Here is a 17841-nt window from a genome sequence, read left to right as displayed (position 1 = left end):
TTCTCGCGTCCGCCATCTCTAAGAGCCCGAAAAGTAGCTGAACGCGAAGCGCCTGTCAACAAGTCCGAGGAGTGAGACTCATAAAGAAGGTGAAGCGGGGGCTCAGCGCTGACTCATTATACGTGCTCCCCGTCTTTTGTCAGAGAAGACTTTCATGTGAAAGGAGACAACGGCGGGGAATAAGCCAGACATGTCAAATCTCAGCAAAGGGGGCACTAAAAAAGACACCAAGATGAGGATACGAGCCTTTCCCGTGAGTATGAGCGCTCCGAGCCGGCGAGAGCGTCACTCGAGCTCCGGGGATCCGAGCGGACAGGCCTGTGTGAACAAATCCCTTCACACCGCCTCCGTGTTTTCCCAAATCCCACAAATAAGCAAAATAACCATCATGAGAGGAGTGTCAGTTTGGTTTATGTTTAGGAGCTTTGCGTTGCTTTTACGTCAAGTTGATTACTAATGACATGTCAGCTAGCCTGTTAGCTGGCTAACCTGTTTAACAGCAGCAGATAGTCACAAATAAATGCGCAGCGACCCAAATACATTGATTTCACTGAAGCGGTTCCCTCAGTGAGCATATACAATCAACAGTAAACGTGTCACTGATCAAAACATTTGTTCCAGTAACGGTGTTTGTGGGGGGTCGGTTAGCCTATGACGACGTGTTGCGTCATGCACCGTTTGCATGTTTATGTCACACATATTTATTAAAAATTGAGACGACTCCCCTTTATCATGTCCTATGGATACAGTAAACTACCATGTATGAGTGTCATAAAACATCAAAGCAAGTGGCGTCCATTCAAACAAATGTTGTATATTTTCTTAGAACTCGATTTTTGAGCATCTTTTGCTGTTGACTGTTCCCTTAAAGTTCACACTGGTGTCCTTGCAGAGTATATGGACTATAGTTTTTATGGATTGATTGTTGATAAGCACAAAATGGCACTGTAATTTTTGTCTGCATTTAAGCCGGTGTAGCCGTTGATTTTTTTTTATTTCATATCTAATTATCTTTCTTTAAGATAAATGCCACATGGTCTGATATTGTCATGCAATCACATGTACATATATTTTTTTTTTCAGCGTGGATTAGTGTAATGTCTAATTTAGGTTTGATTGATATTATAATCTGTTTGCAATTCAACATTATGATGAGCCACAGTAAAGGCCTGAGTGAAAACTATATTAGCACAATAACATTGTTTATTTCACTGCTGCTTTAAATACATGAGCTCTTTAAACCTGGATGGATTCTGTTTTGCTGTCAGTGGTTTTTGTTGTTCAATTTCATTAGCTGGAGAAAAAAAAATCTAAAAGTGATTCTGACATTATTCTGTGTCGTTAATCCTTATTCTTACAGAATTGGGATGATTATTAAAACTTTACAGTATCATTAAAGTTATCGTCCTTGGTGTGAACAGCCTTAAATGGATAGTTCACCAAAAATTTAAATATTTATCATCATTTACTCACCCTCACGTTGTTTCAAACCTGTATGATTTACTTTCTTTTTATGGGATATAAAAAGATGTTTTGAAGAATGTTGCTAACCAAACAGTTGCTGGTACCCATTGACTTTCATAGTATGGAGAACTATAGAAGTCAATGGCTAGCGTCAACTGTTTGGTTACAATATATCTTCTTTTTTGTGTTCAACAGAAGAAAGAAATTCATACAGGTTTGGAACAACATTAGGGTGAGTAAATGATGGCAGGATTTTCATTTTCTTATCCCTTTAAGAGGAAGTTGCTGCTTCTGTAAGCCCATATGTACGGATGTTGCGGTAAATAGATAACATTTGAATTTGGGTAACCTTCATTGTGTCAAACAGTTGGTAGATTCATGTATCGCTTTTTCTCCCTCTTCTCTCTATTTAATCTCAGATGACCATGGATGAGAAGTATGTCAACAACATCTGGGACCTCTTGAAAAATGCCATCCAGGAGATTCAGAGGAAAAACAACAGTGGGCTGAGCTTTGAGGAGCTCTACAGGAACGCCTACACCATGGTCCTGCACAAGCACGGAGAGAAGCTCTACACAGGCCTCAGGGAGGTGGTCACAGAACATCTCATCAACAAAGTAAGAGCCAGACGTCTCTGTCTCTTCTCCACAGTGAGGGTGACAGTGTTTCCACGGTTGGCAGATCCCCTGGCCGATGACTGGATCTGGCACGAGAAACAATACGTTACGTGCAACTTTTATGCATTTGGTAGATGCTTTTGTCCAAAGTTCATGCATTCCCTGAGAATTATATCGTGTGAACTTGACGTTGCTAATGCAGTGCTCTACTGTTTAAGCTACAGGAAGATCTGACACCAGTTCAGTGGAAAAAGGATATCAGAGGGTAGAAAGTAATGCTTGGAGGAGATTACAAGTAAAGACCAGTTCCTAGCAACATGAATGTTCTGCACATAAATTTGCTCAGATTGTCTGTTTAGACCAGGGCTGTCCAAACTCGGTCCTGGAGGGACGGTGTCCTGCAGAGTTTAGCTCCAACCCCAATTAAACACACCTGAACCAGCTAATCAAGCTTTTATAGGCATACTAGAAACTTACCAGCAGGTGTGTTGAGGCAAGTTGGAGCTAAACTCTGCAGGACACCGGCCCTCCAGGACCGAGTTTGGGCACCCCTGGTTTAGACCAATGCGAAAAAAGAATGAAACTGCAAATTCACTCTTAGAACGTTGTGCACCTACGGTCAGTTTCAGATAGGGGTGCACCAATGTATCGGCTGATAAAAGCAGTTGTCAGCACTATCTGACATCAGTTTAAATCAGCCGATTATATCCTGTCAATCAAAAGGGGACAGAAAAACATGTCAGACTGCATGTGACTTGTCATACAGTACTATATATGAAGAAAGTGTCTCCAATGTTGAATTTAGGTAATAATAATGCAATATTGTTTTAATGCAATCTCACTTTAACGCCTCTTAAAAACAGCGCTGCTAACGCAGGTTCTGTTTGACTCTATGAATCACCTGTAGTTAAAGCCAGGGTTGCCTGGTCCATGGTTTCTCCCCTTAGCAAACATTCTGATAAATTTGGCCCGTTTTATCATGAAAATCAAACAATAAATGCCATTTTGATGCTCTTAAGTGTGTTGGGACAGATGGCTTTAGCTGCTTCAGTTCAAGCGGCATCATCTCTTTCACTGTAATAAGTTATAGCGCAAAATAAAGATGAATGAATAGCAGAAGGTATGTTAAGAGAGTGTACACTTACTGAGATGTCTCATGTAATCACTCAATCAGTGTTTCAATAGTTTCAACGATTAAAACAGCTTGTGAACAATAAGTCGCTTAACGTTACATTTACCTCAAGAAAGTTATCCAGTGTCCACAGTTGGTTAGTTAGCTAGAAAAGAACAAATCTAGAGAGGAGCTTATTTACCATTAATTATTTATGCATGTTTGAATACATCAGACATGAAGACAAAAAGTTTTTATGAAAACTGTCTTATGTTCAATTGAAACGTTTGTATACAACAATTTCATTTGAGTGTTATTATTATATAACAATATAAGTTCCGTTATTAGTTTTAACCTTTTATATGTTATAGTAGTGGACTAAATTAAAGGGTTTTCAGTATAGTTTACACAGCATCAGTTGTGAGAGATTTTTTTTTTTTCCTTAAGAAAAACTGACATGTAGGCCTACCTGAAATATTTACAAATGAATCAATAGTGCATCAAATTGTGTAATACTGTATATTGTCATATTTTCTGAGACTGTTAGCATACTGTCTATACACACCAAATACACAAAATAATGTTCTTTTTGGCAGCATCATATGACCCCTTTAAGCATTTGACAGCATAAGAACAGCACAAAAGCTCAAGACGTTACCACCAAACTATCAGTATCAGCAGATAGCATGCCTAGTTTCTGACACTCACTTAAATGTTTTGAAATCGCGGTTCAGATTTCTGCATTCGCTATGGTGTTTATCAAACACAATAGTACAGAGACAAGAGGGCCGGTTCCATATTTTTCCTCTGCTGTTGGTTTAATGAAATGAGTGTGTTTGAGGGGTGATGTTCGCTGTACTGCATGTGAGACGAGTGCTTCATTAACAGATCACACCAAGTTGGGTTTCTGCTTGCTGGCTTGATATGATTTAGCAGGAAGCCTTGTTTATCCTGTACTTATGTCCAATTTTTGTCTGTTAAAAGGTACGAGATGATGTGTTAAACTCCCTGAATAACAACTTCCTGCAAACACTGAATCAAGCCTGGAATGACCACCAGACGGCTATGGTGATGATCAGAGACATCTTGATGTACATGGTGGGTCCTTATGACAACCTTTCATTGCATGTTGCTGGATTTTGTCTTTGTTCTCCTCTATGTGAGTGGTAGTTTGTTACAGGGCTTGCAAGGCATCACTGTGTTGATATGCCTCAAACCTTCTGGTTCGCTGTATTTCCAGTTGTAATTCCCATTTTTATAGTTGCAGGAGAATTGGAGGTCAGTGTGCGCGTCTGCATCTTTCAGCAGGGGAGCGTTAAAGGCATAGTTCACCCAAAAATACAAATTCTGTCATCATTCTCTCACCTGTCATTTCAAAACTCTGTGGCTTTCTTCTTTGGAATGCAACAGATGTCTTGGTTCACATAATATTTAGCACACTTGTGTTTTTCTCACTTCACACTTGTGTGATGTGTGTTTCGTAAACCAGGTGATTACCTGTCAAATAAAAATGGTAACGTCTTCTGTCAGTGTGCGTGCTGCGCTGCCTGTGTAGTTTTGATGTGTCAACACAGATTTCTAGGCCCAGTTACATGAAAACCATTAAGTGATTTTTAATTAAGCGATTTCCCAGAGGGGGAAAAAATCCCTAAGGCAAGGAATTTCTTTAAAAGCTTTGCAACAAAAATGTTGTAACCATCACTTAGACAACCCTCTACATTGCGAGTAAATCACTCGCATATGCGACTTATCTGAAACTGTACTAATATATATTTATTTAATTTTTTTTTTTTTTTTTCAGTCTGGCGAGTAAAAAAAAAAATTTACTAGCCAATGGCGATTCAATTGCCAAGGTGTCCGTAGAGGGCTGTTAGATAAGTGCTTCTAATAAGCATTTTGTGATAATTTCTGGCAAAACACTGGTGGAGAACTGGTTGCTATTGCCACAACATCTGTCAAAATGAACAGAATATAACAGAGCACTGATTTTTAAACAAGTTTAATCTTTACTACATCTATACAGTAGGGGTGGGAATCACAGGGTACCTCACGACACGATACCGATAATATCACAATACAGCAATTCTGCTATAAATGATAGATATATTGCTAGACAATCCTATAATGATACATCATGATATCTAACTAAGAGAACAAAATGCCTGTGAAAAGGTTAAGTGCTGGTTCTCTCTCTTCATTCAAGTCCAAACTGCTAAAAATGGTCATTTACTTACTCTCAAGTTGTTTTAAACCTGAATGAGTTTCTTTCTTCTGTTGAACTTAAAAGTTGTTTTGAAGAATGTGGGTAACCGAACAGTTGCTGGTCCCCAGAGCCTTCCATAGTATTTTTTTTTTCCTTCTATCAAAATGAATGGGGAACAGCAACTGTTTGGTTACCCAAAATATATTCTTTTGCGTTCAGCACAAGAAAGAAATTAATACAGGTTTGGCACAACATGAAGGAAATAATGACAGAATTAAAATTTTTGGGTGAACTATCCCTTTAATGACAAGCGGTAGCATGTTTACTACAATTAGTCTGCTGTCGCTTTAAGAGCTGCACGCATCTGTTTACTTTCACTTTAGACATAGCCAACTGTGTTTATGTGTAAACCTTGTGTGTTTTTTGACAGTATTCGTGCAATCAGATGCAAAAGATAACTTAGTCCAGTAATCAGGCGCTGTTTGACAGGCTTTTTAGTGTGCGCACTTCAGGTGTAGACACTCAGAAAAGGCACACATCAGAACAACACGCGAATGAAATGTTTAACCGGCAAGGCTTTAAAGCACATGCAAATAATGCAGTTCTTGCATGTTGCATACTCTGTCGATTTTGTTTGTCCCATCAATGGTATAAAAGCCGAGGTGGGTCCTTTGGACTTAAACGTGGCTGGGGCATCTATTATTTTACTCACACTGCTGTCTGCCATCCCATTAAAAACTTATTTTTCTTAGGCCAGTTAAAGGGATAGTTCACCCAAAAATGAAAATTACCCCATAATTTACTCACCTTCAAGCCATCCTAGGGTGTATATTACTTTCTTCTTTCAGACGAATCCAATCAGAGTTATATAAAAAAATGTCCTGGCCATGAACGTGTGTACGACAGTTAGTGTAAGCTAGAGATTACGGTTTATAAAGGTTTAAATATGGATATTTTTATTACAAAAACGCATCGATTCACTTCTGGAGGCCTTTAAAAGATTCACCCCCGGAGCCATGTGGGACACTTTTTATGATGAATGGATGCAATTTATTGGACTTCTTTTGGATTATTAACAAAAACACCCTTTCACTGCCATTATAAAGCTTGGAAGAGCCAGGATATTTTTTTTTATATAACTATATATAACTCTGATTGGATTTGTCTGAAAGAAGAAAGTCATATACACCCTAGGATGGCTTGAGGGGGAGTAAATTATGGGGTAATTTTCATTTTTGGGTGAACTATCCCTTTAACTTATGTTCACATTTCCCTCATTCATGTGTTGAGCGCCACCTCGAGGAGCCATGAGGTAGCCACGCTGGGAGCAGGGAAATCTACTTAGAGTGCCTTGTTTTATTAATTATTAAATTCATTCATTGCCATATCGATATTTTGTCCCACCCCAGTATTTGGGTTATGGAGATTACTAAAGAGCATCCTAAAATTTTGCACACCGGCAGCATGCAGCTATGACTCCAGAGACTGCTCAAAATCCTGCTTTGCCACTCACATAGTTTTCCATTAAATTGCATTAAATTTGCCTGAATCATTGTTAACTCTTTCCCCACCACTGACAGCATTCATTTATGTATGTATGCATGTATGTATTTTGATGAAACTAACCAACAAGTTACCATCAAGCGTTATATTATGCTCTATGGAGAACCAATACCTAAAACTTTAGCTTTTCTTTTGCTGCCATTCCAAGCACTGGTATTTCTTTAAGGGAATTCAAATACACTTTACTTGTCTCTTCTGGATGGTTGTGTATTATGTTTCCAACCAAGTGGACCGTTGCTTGGAGAAGAAGAGCTTTATCTCCTTTATGAGCTTCATCCTTCTCTCTTTGTCTCCCCTTCTGTCTTTGCACAGGACCGGGTGTATGTTCAGCAGAATAACGTAGAGAACGTCTATAATCTAGGTCTCATCATCTTCAGAGATCAGGTGGTTCGTTACGGCTGCATTCGGGACCATCTGAAGCAGACCTTACTAGACATGATTGCCCGTGAGAGGAGAGGAGAAGTGGTGGACAGGTGGGTGTCTTTGCTTTGTTTTAGTAGCATATAGACCATGCAGAAAACTGTGTGCGAGTCATCATAATATGGCCATTTTTGATGGCACACAAACACTTTTTTGTTTTTAATCTATCAAACCCTACCTTTTCTAGTGTTCACACATTAATGCCAGATTTTTTTTTTGTGCATTTTTTGCAAGTACGTTTTTTTTAAATCCTGTGATTTATGTTATGTGCCTCATAAGTACTCATAGGTAAATGTATAAATTAAGCCTATACTGATCTTTCATATCTACTTGGGCATTGTTCCCTTTCAGCTTAATTCAATCTTTCTCATTTCCCCTTTTCCTTTTTCTGTTCTGTTGCCCAGAATGCTTTCTCCCTCTGTTCATTTTTGACTTTTGAGAGTCAGAGCCGATAGACAGAGGGGTTAATGGTCACCATGTAGAAGCAAAATGCATTTTCATATAAAGCTTATAATTGGATATATAATAAATATTATGCTACATGATAAAAAAAATAAATTAAAAATCCACATTTGGGATTTAAAACAACGGCACATAATATTTTAAATATAAGTTAAGTATATAAGTAAATATAAAAACTTACCAAAGGATTGTTGTTTTCTTTCAAAGTTACATATGAAATCTACTTGATCAGAAATCCTTAAGATGTGTGTGCTGCCACTGCTGACGCAGGTGATTTACCTAACATGCATATAGATATGTATATATGTAATTATGCAGGAAATGTTAAACATGAACATATTTCTGAGATAATTAAGAATTTATTACAATATACAATAAATATTAAAATGCAAGCCTCTAATATTATATTAAAGCCACGTACTGATGCTTAACCATAGAGAAAACTTTATGCTATTTAATACGAATGCCCAAATTCAGCCGAAATGCACCGGGACTCTTATTTTGAAATGTCTATGCTGTACTGTTGCCGGCTGCTCATTCAAAAAGATGAGGGAGATCAAATGTGCACTCTTATGACAGTCTACATCACATTACAATAAAAACACCATAAAGTAACCATTGTCATAATTCATTAGCTGTAGACCATAAGCAGTCTTTTGGCATAAATGCACATTGATTGTCAAACTGTTCTGAAACCGCAAGTCTGTAGAACGTGCAACAGCGCTGCATTTTTACTTTATAACGCGCAGAGCTCGTATTTATTTAATGAAATGAGCCTTGTGAAGTTTATTAATCACATTAGGCTGTATCGCAAATCATTGTTTTCCACCCCAAATTTAAGACCTCTTAAAATGATTAGTAAGATGTTTGTTATAGCATTTAAGATAATTAAGATTTTTTTACGACTTTAAATTTCATAAAACTGAAATTTGTAGACTTTTTAAGGACACAAAGTTACAAACAGAAAAGTAGAAATGTAAAAAAGCATAAACAAATAAAACTATATTTCTGATTGGCTGCTTTTCATAACCCCCAGACTGGTCATTAAATGTAATGGGAAAGGTAACTGCAGTGTGTATTGTAATAAGTGTTTGTCTTCATTCAGGGGTGCCATTCGTAATGCTTGTCAGATGTTAATGATTTTGGGCTTGGAAGGACGGTCCGTTTATGAAGAGGATTTCGAGGCCCCGTTCTTAGAAATGTCTGCTGAATTCTTTCAGGTTGGTAAAGCAGGATTACACTTTATTGCATTTCTATTTCTCTATCAGCTGCTTCGTAGTTTGTATCACAGTGAATGTGTATATTAGCATTTAATAGTAAAAGTTGACCCAAAAAAATGAAAATCTGAAACTGCTTATCAGTGGTATCATTTACTCACTGTTATGTTGTTCCAAACCTGTACTGTATACTGTAATTTTTCTTTCTTTCTTTCTTTATACTTTTTTTCTTATTTTTTAAGATTTTTTTTTTCTATACAATGATTAGGTTCACAGTGACCAAACTCCAAAGAGGACAAAATCACTGTAAAGGCACCATAAAAGTAGTCCATAATAGGAAGGAGACAGTTAAAGAAAAACTACACCTGAAGAGACTACAATTGAATTGAATTGAATGTTGAAAAGACCAGACTTTTTTGTGAAGAATTCTTGAAAATATTTTTGAAACAGGGGGTTTAGAATGACATGAGTAAATAATGACTGAAATTTTAATTAGTTCATTAATGTGATGTTTTATTTTTATTTTTTTTTCTCTCATGGTTTAACCCATTTCATTTCTTTAATTTGTATAATATTTTTCAGATGGAAAGTCAAAAGTTTTTAGCCGAGAACAGTGCGAGCGTGTACATAAAGAAAGTGGAGGCACGGATAAACGAGGAGATCGAGCGAGTGATACACTGCCTGGATAAAACGACGGAGGAGCCGATTGTGAAGGTGGTGGAGAGAGAGCTGATCTCCAAACACATGAAGACAATTGTAGAGATGGAGAACTCGGGCCTGGTGCACATGCTCAAGAATGGAAAGACAGAAGGTGCTCTATCCTCCTCTATCATTGCTGTTGTTTTGCATCAGTAGTGTAGCTTGGTGGAATGAGAAGATTGAGCATTCAGACTTCAGAAGGATTATTTGTTAAAACACTTGAAAACTGGCTATATTTTAATGGGCCTTAGTACTCTAAAAAAAATTGTTTTATTCTATTTACATCGCACATAAAGTTCAACATGGTGTAAATGTAAAACAAATTCAATTGCTACACATGAACATTAAATATCAAAAGCAGTAGTTCTTTACAGGTTTTTGCATTACACTGCGCAGCTTTTTCATAGTTTTTTTATGTAGACGTACTCTCGATGGACATGTTTGAACATTGTGCTCGCATCTTGCATCTTTTTCTAAAAATGCGGCGCTCATTCCACTGCCTGTGTCTTGAGTTTGTCAATGATAAAAATTATAAGTTTAATAATTAACTGATATAATTGCACAGCAATTGAAATTGAAAGTGATTTCTGTGTGAGACTAGGCGGTCCACTAAAACACCAAATACATAATCAGTCACATGTTATTGTATTCATAGTTGTGACTTTGCAAAAACATGTTTCTGAAAGAACTGTTTTTGCAGCTTAATATGTATTAATTTATAAAATGACAAAATAAATTGTAATTTATCACAAGCAAAGAAAAAAGCATTTAATAAATTAGAGATTTTTTTGTTCCTAACTTCAAAATGAACCATTTAATGAGCATAAATAAAACATTCAGTGAACTTTAAATAGAAGATTAATATGAAAATTGACATCAGTGGTCTGTCTGTGTCTGTCTGTCTGTCTGTCTGTCTGTCTGTGTGTCTGTCTGCACTAGGCAGAACACTAAATGCATGACTAGTCACATAATCATATTCGTAGTTGTGACTATGCAGAAACACATTTTTGAAAGAAGTGTCTGTGCAGCTTAATGGTCAGAAGAATTTTGATTTATCACAAGCAAAGAAAAAAAGCATTTGATAAATTAAATATAAAGATTAAGAGTTCATTTTGTTCCTAAATTCCAATTGGAACATTCAGTGAGCTTGAATGAAACATTCAGTGAACGTTAAATAGAAGGTTAACAGGAAGTCGACATCAGTGGTTTGGAAGCTTTTATGATATTATAGAGATAATATTCATGCTTGTGTGTGCAGATCTGGCCTGCATGTACAAGTTGTTCAACAGAGTGCCGAATGGCCTGAAGACCATGTGTGAGTGTATGAGCTCCTATCTGAGGGAACAGGGCAAAGCTCTGGTGTCTGAGGAAGGAGAAGGCAAGAACCCCGTTGACTACATCCAGGTACCAGGATAATATCTTCATTTGCAGAACACATGAAATGTGGGAAAGCCGTTATGTCCAAACCTCCCTCTTTCTCTCTGCTTTTCTTTAGGGCCTTCTAGATCTGAAGTCACGGTTTGATCGCTTCTTGCAAGAGTCCTTTAACAACGACCGTTTATTCAAGCAGACCATTGCAGGGGACTTCGAGTATTTCTTGAACCTCAACTCTCGTTCACCCGAGTATCTCTCGCTCTTCATTGACGATAAGCTGAAGAAAGGAGTGAAAGGAGTGAGTCGTTTTCTCTGGTCACACGATTAGTGGACACTTTGCTCTGAGCCAATATAGAAAATAGAGCTAAGAATATTTATTTATTTTCAATCTTCATTTGAGTAATCCAGTATCAACTCTTAAAGCGGATTATGTGCAACAAAATTCCGTATTCTGTAAAACAGGTCACATCACTTCCGATTCAGGTCTTTTATATGTGCTTCGTTAAATATAGGGCTGTTTTACTCAAGATGCTTTCAGGGGAGATGCCAAAGATGAGCATAACTGATGTCCATCACATATGCAGATTGATATCTAAAAGTTCTAAAAGTAAATCACTAACATTTGGATATTAAAAACAACAAACTGCAACATCTAAAGGAACTAGCCTGGTTAAAGGGATAGTTCACCCAAAAATGAAAATTACTCCATGATTTACTCTTTTACATCCTTTGCGTATCTGATATTCCTCTTTCAGACAAACACAATCGCAGTTATATTTAAAATTGCCTTTATTAACAACCCGGAGCCATGTGGAGTAGTTTTATGATGGATGGATGCAGTTCTTTAGGCTTCAAAAACGGGCACCATTCACTGCCATTATACAGCTTGAAGAGCCAGGACAATTTTAAATATAACTGCGATTGTGTTTGTCTGAAAGAGGAATGTCAGATATGCCTAGGATGCCCTGAGGGTGAGTAAATCATGGGCTAATTTTAATTTTTGGGTGAACTATCCCTTTAACTGATTACCTTAAACGTCCATAGATATTGACGTCAGTTCATTCTGCTGATAACACTTTCTCCGTCAGCAGATTCGATGAGTTCTGTTCTTCTGTTTGTTCATGCGACGTTATTCCTAAAATCAGTCTTTTAGTGTAGATTGTGGATGAGTGAAAAGGAAGGATGTGTTTTGCTTAACATTATTAGTAGTTAAAACTCGAAACATTCCTGAATATTCCATACACCATTTTTAAAATGTGTGTCCAATATTAAATATTAAAAAGAATATATATATATATATATGAATTTGGTTGTTGATCTAAGGTGTATGTGTGTGGTTTGTCTCTCCTTTAGCTGACGGAGCAGGAGGTGGAGTCGATCTTGGATAAAGCCATGGTGCTGTTCAGGTTCATGCAGGAGAAGGACGTGTTTGAACGCTACTACAAGCAGCACCTGGCCAGAAGACTCCTCACCAACAAGAGCGTGTCTGATGACTCAGAGAAAAACATGATCTCGAAGCTAAAGGCAAGATCTGCTGCTGTACAGAGCGGAGGCTCAGCGTGCCCTAACACTGTATGTGTCTCATGTGACGTTTCTCGTTCCACAGACGGAGTGTGGCTGTCAGTTCACATCTAAACTGGAAGGCATGTTCAGGGACATGAGTATCTCAAACACAACCATGGATGAGTTTCGGCAGCACCTTACGTCGACAGGGGTGAGATGCAGATGGTACTCAACCAGAATAAGTCTTTTGCCGCTTCAGTTACTGCTGCAAATCTGGACAGTTAGACTGTGTAGTGATTAGAGTGGACAGTTTGGATGGTGTTTAATTGGGTTTTCTTCTTAGGTGTCTTTAGGTGGTGTCGACCTCACAGTATGTAATGTCCAATACAGTTTTTCACCATATATAGTAGGGGAATTTACCGTTAACCATTTAACAGGTTTTTACGGTAGCATTTTTACAGTCTTTTACCGTTAAATTCACGGTCATTTTTTACAGTGTAGTTTAGTTCCAGTTTTTATCTAAACTCATTTGGGAAGAACTTTGACTTTCAGAGTCACTCCTGAGGTTTTGTGCATGCGCTCACAGCCACTCTTGACTCTTTGATTGCAGATTTTATTTGGCCAAGCACAGCGGTAGGCAGCTCACATTGCAGCATCACATGGGTTCAGCAGACCTCAATGCCACCTTCTATGGGCCAATCAAAAAGGTAACAAGCCGTCACAAACTGTCAAAAGAATTTACTTGTCTTGCAATCTAACCTGTGATTTGGGTCTTTCTTCAGGAGGATGGCTCAGATATGGTCGGTGGGGCTCAGGTCACAGGCTCTAATGCCAGGAAACACATCCTGCAGGTTTCCACATTCCAGATGACAATCCTCATGCTTTTCAACAACCGAGAGAAATCCACATTCGAGGTACTGCACTCGTGCCACATTTGGTAAAGTTTGGGCATTATCTCTGCTTTAGAAAAACACGTTTCATGTATGTATCCGTAAAATATAATCAATAGTTTTAGCGCGAACAAGTTGTCAGATTGCAATATAATAGTTACTTTAACATATTTAATGTGTGCTGAAAAGTTCTTTATTAATGTTCCCATATTTAAAGTTGCCCGAGTCATTGCATACTTTGCATGTGCTACACATTTTTTGTACCATTTTGTTTATTAGTATTTTTTTTTTTTTTTTTAGAGCATAATAAAAAATTGTGATAAATGAGATCTGAATGTAGTCTTTAAATCCAAAAAGTAGTGCTTGAAAGTCCTGAAATTTAATTTTAAACTATCTGTACAGACCCTGTAATTTTATTACTAATTTATCATGAAAATTAATAGGCAAGATACATTTTAAAGCTAGGAAAAATAACTGACAGCTCTGTTCAAATGAAGTAAAGAACATCCCCAAACACACTATATACAAGGTACAGCTAAATGTGGCATTTATAATAACGGGTTTATGTAAATTTTGCTTCAAGTTTACTTAAATGTTGTTGATAATTTGCGGTTTAGGCCTGGCTTTCAATTGTACACTCAGAAAAAAAGGTACAAAAGCTGTCACTGGGGCTGTACCTTTGAAAATGTACTAAAATGTACCATTTATGTAGTAGTATGCACTCATTAGGGGTAAATAAGATAAAGGTGTACCTTTTTCAAAGGTACCGCCCAAATGACAGCTTTTGTACCTTTTTCTGAGTGTACAATGGCTATAATTACTCATTTTATCCCCCGAAATTGAAAAAAAATTATAATAGAAGCATCGTTACCAGATTAGGCATCAGTTGTTCTGGCCTTCAGTCATAGTACTTAGTATTCAGCCTGTACATTGTATTAAAATGGCATTGCTGTACTTTTCCCACAAGTCCCTGTTGTTTTCCACTCTTGGCAGGAGATCCAGCAGGAGACGGATATCCCGGAGAGAGAGCTGGTGCGGGCGCTGCAGTCTCTGGCCTGTGGAAAGCCCACACAGCGAGTCCTCACGAAAGAACCCAAGTCTAAAGAGATCGAGAGCGGCCACGTCTTCACTGTCAATGACCAGTTCACCTCCAGACTGCACAGAGTCAAGATTCAAACAGGTAACGGTCAGCTTGAGCTAACTTAAGCCAAGACGACATGTTCACCGATAATGAAAACCCATACAAATACAATTTAGCATTCATCTTCCAAATACTTGTAATAACAGTGTAATAACTTTTTTCTATTTTCATAAATTTTAAAATTGTATTTATTATTGTAAAGGCAAAGCTCCATTACTTCAGTGTCACATGATCCTGCAAAAATCATTTTACAGGTTCAAATCACAGCTTTTACATTTACATTTTATTATGTTTGCATTGGATTACTTTTTCTTACACATACAGTTATTTTTAAGATATATAAATAAAAGATGGCTTCATGAAGACTCTGATTTCTGCAGCGCTGAGCTTGCTTCTCCAGCATCCTGTTCTTCTGATATGAAGAATGCAGCTTCTCATGTTCACATTGCGCCCTCTATCCTTCAAGTGTGAATTTGCTTTTTTTTTCAGCCTGGTGCATATTCACTTTTGATCTTGGTGTCAAAGGACCATTTATTGGCTATTTTTGTTACAAGTACCTTTATTTAACATTATTTAAAATTCTAAATGATTATTCCTTTGATACTTATTTCTTCTTTAACTTCACGTATCATCTATCTTGCTACGTGTACTGTGTTAGGCTAACCGAGACTTGTCATTTGCACTTACATATTGTTGCTCTTTTGTTAGTTTTGATTGCTTCTATTGTCCTCATTTGTAAGTCGCTTTGGATAAAAGCGTCTGCTAAATGACTAAATGTAAATGTAAATCTGACTCTGTATATCTTGGTAATGGACCTTTTTCAGAGACTGATGCAGTTCCGCAGCAGTTACCATCCTACATTGTTGTTGTTGTTGTTGTTGTTTTTTTAATATTGTACATTTTATAACACTATGCTTTTGTGTTACATTATTTGGATTTAAATGACAATTTTCCCCCCTCTTTTGGAGAGTAATGGAAATGCAATAGTTGTTTGTTTTTTTTACCTTTGCTGTAGGGAATAAACACAGGGTTTCCACGGGTCCTTAAAAGTCTTAAATTTAGTTGGATCAAATTTAAGCCCATAAAAAGTCTTAAAGTCCCCCTGTAGTCAAATATTTTATCCCTTAAAACTTATCTTTGATCATCAAAATGACATATTTAAATGTTTTTTCTTGTGAAAATAATTTTCTCATGCCTTAAAATAGCTTGAATGTAACTCTACACCCTTGCCTCATTTACTATACGCGGATCTATGAATATGCAAATTAGTCCCACCTCCACTCAGTCACACAGCCAGCGCCTCCTGATCCACTGAACTGTAGTAACTGCAAAACAATGGCATACACGGATAATGACTGATAAAACTATGTTTTTACTAGCGGACAACTACAGTGAATACTGTAACATTCGTTAAAGTTACTTACTTGACGATGTTGTGTCCTAAAATGCCTTGAAGACTGGAATGCAGCCGTTTGTGATTGTTAATTCGCGCCCGCGAGCAATGCGCGTGAAGTGCAGACGCAGCTGCGGGAGAGGTGCGTCTGACTCCGGGCTACTTTTACACTGTTGCCGCGGGTTATAATGCAAGTTAGCGGTTCTAAATTCACATTAAACCACAGCTTCATGGGTTTTTTGCTTTCATTTATTTTTGGTTTTGTGCTGGTATTGGTATATTTTGCATGCTAGTGATAGGAATCGATCCCTTGACGTGATTGGTTATGGGTTTGTGATGTAGCAAACCAAGAGCTGTTTCAAACCATATTTCTGGGTCAGCCTTTGGGAAACTACAGTTTTAAGGAGAAAATACACAGCAATGGTGTTGATTAATAGATTGGCACATGGTTTGTCTAAAGGCATATTAAAAACACCATATAGACAAATAAACAACATAAAAAACTTGATTTTCACTACAGGGGGACTTTAAATGGTACAAGAAAGTCTCAATGTGTGTACTGCCGTTACCAGGGAAGCCGCTATATTTCTGCCGTTCCGAAAGCGACACCTGCTGGCAGAGAATGAATTTGCATTTTCAATAATCCCTTCTGCTGTTTTTGTGCAGACATTGCGAAAATCAACCCTCATTTTTACGCTGCAAATATGAATTGTACATGTGAACTGGTGGATTGACAAGAAGATAATGCATTATAAAAATCTTAACAATTAAGTAAAATATGTTTATATGTTATTTAATTAATATAATAATTGATTGATAATTGTTTAAAATAATATAACAATTGATACTTTTGACTTATCCATTTTCTTAAAAATGGTTTAAAGGCTGAAATGTGAAGTTTATCATTTTATAAAACAGTTTGTTTTTATGAAAATCTATATCTGAACTTTAAGTCATGATGTTTACAGTCATTATACAGTTCAATATGTTACCATAAACATTGCCCCACCCTGCTCATAATGGTAATAATTTCATTTGCGCAGGTCTTAAAAAAGGTCTTAAAAAGTCTTAAATCTGAGCTTAAAAATCCTGCAGATAGCCTGAAGCAAGAACACACAAAAATATATTTGCTATGGTCTCCCATTCACGTAAACCATAGTAAACTTTTATTTCTGAGAGGTGTTTGCATATACTTTACTTCTGATTAGTGAGCTTTTAATCACTGTATTTTTTTCCTGTCTGGAAGCCTGGCTTATTTATTTGATGATCGGATGAGCTCTTAAACAGGCAGTGCTTTGCAACGTATGACCATTAGCACATAACGATTTTTATTATCATGGGCTGCCACTGCTTGAAAGTGCTGGAAAAGTGCTTAAATTTCACTTCTAAAAACCTGTAAAGTGGCAAATTTGAAGTAAAATTGACAGTTATCAGATTTAGAATTGGCCATAACCAATGGTTCAAATTTTGCTTTGAAATTCCATGTCTGGGCATTCCTTTATTAATATATATACTGTTAAAAGACCAAAATTGTTACATTTTTGCACATGTCGCTCATCCCTTATAAATGTCATATTATGAGTCTGTATTGTGGTCTTCCTCACAAATACAGTATTTCAGGATAATGTGTATCGTTATACACCACGATTTCATATAGCATCATATAGACCTACATCCATGCTTCTTTACTACAGTTCTGCTGGGTAATCATTTGGAAAGTGTTTTTCTGTAATGTGTGTGTGTGTGTGTGTGTGTGTGTGTGTGTGTGTGTGTGTGTGTGTGTG

General features: G+C 37.2%; 1 pseudogene; it reads left to right on the top strand.

The window, feature by feature from the left end:
- Nucleotides 1–17841, top strand: part of LOC107703974 (cullin-3-like) — a 19470-nt pseudogene continuing 1629 nt past the window's right edge.

Source organism: Sinocyclocheilus anshuiensis, unplaced genomic scaffold (genome assembly GCF_001515605.1).
Source record: "Sinocyclocheilus anshuiensis isolate Anshui unplaced genomic scaffold, SAMN03320099.WGS_v1.1 scaffold1408, whole genome shotgun sequence".
NCBI classification, from domain to species: domain Eukaryota; kingdom Metazoa; phylum Chordata; class Actinopteri; order Cypriniformes; family Cyprinidae; genus Sinocyclocheilus; species Sinocyclocheilus anshuiensis.
This window is presented reverse-complemented; position numbering and strand designations above follow the sequence as displayed.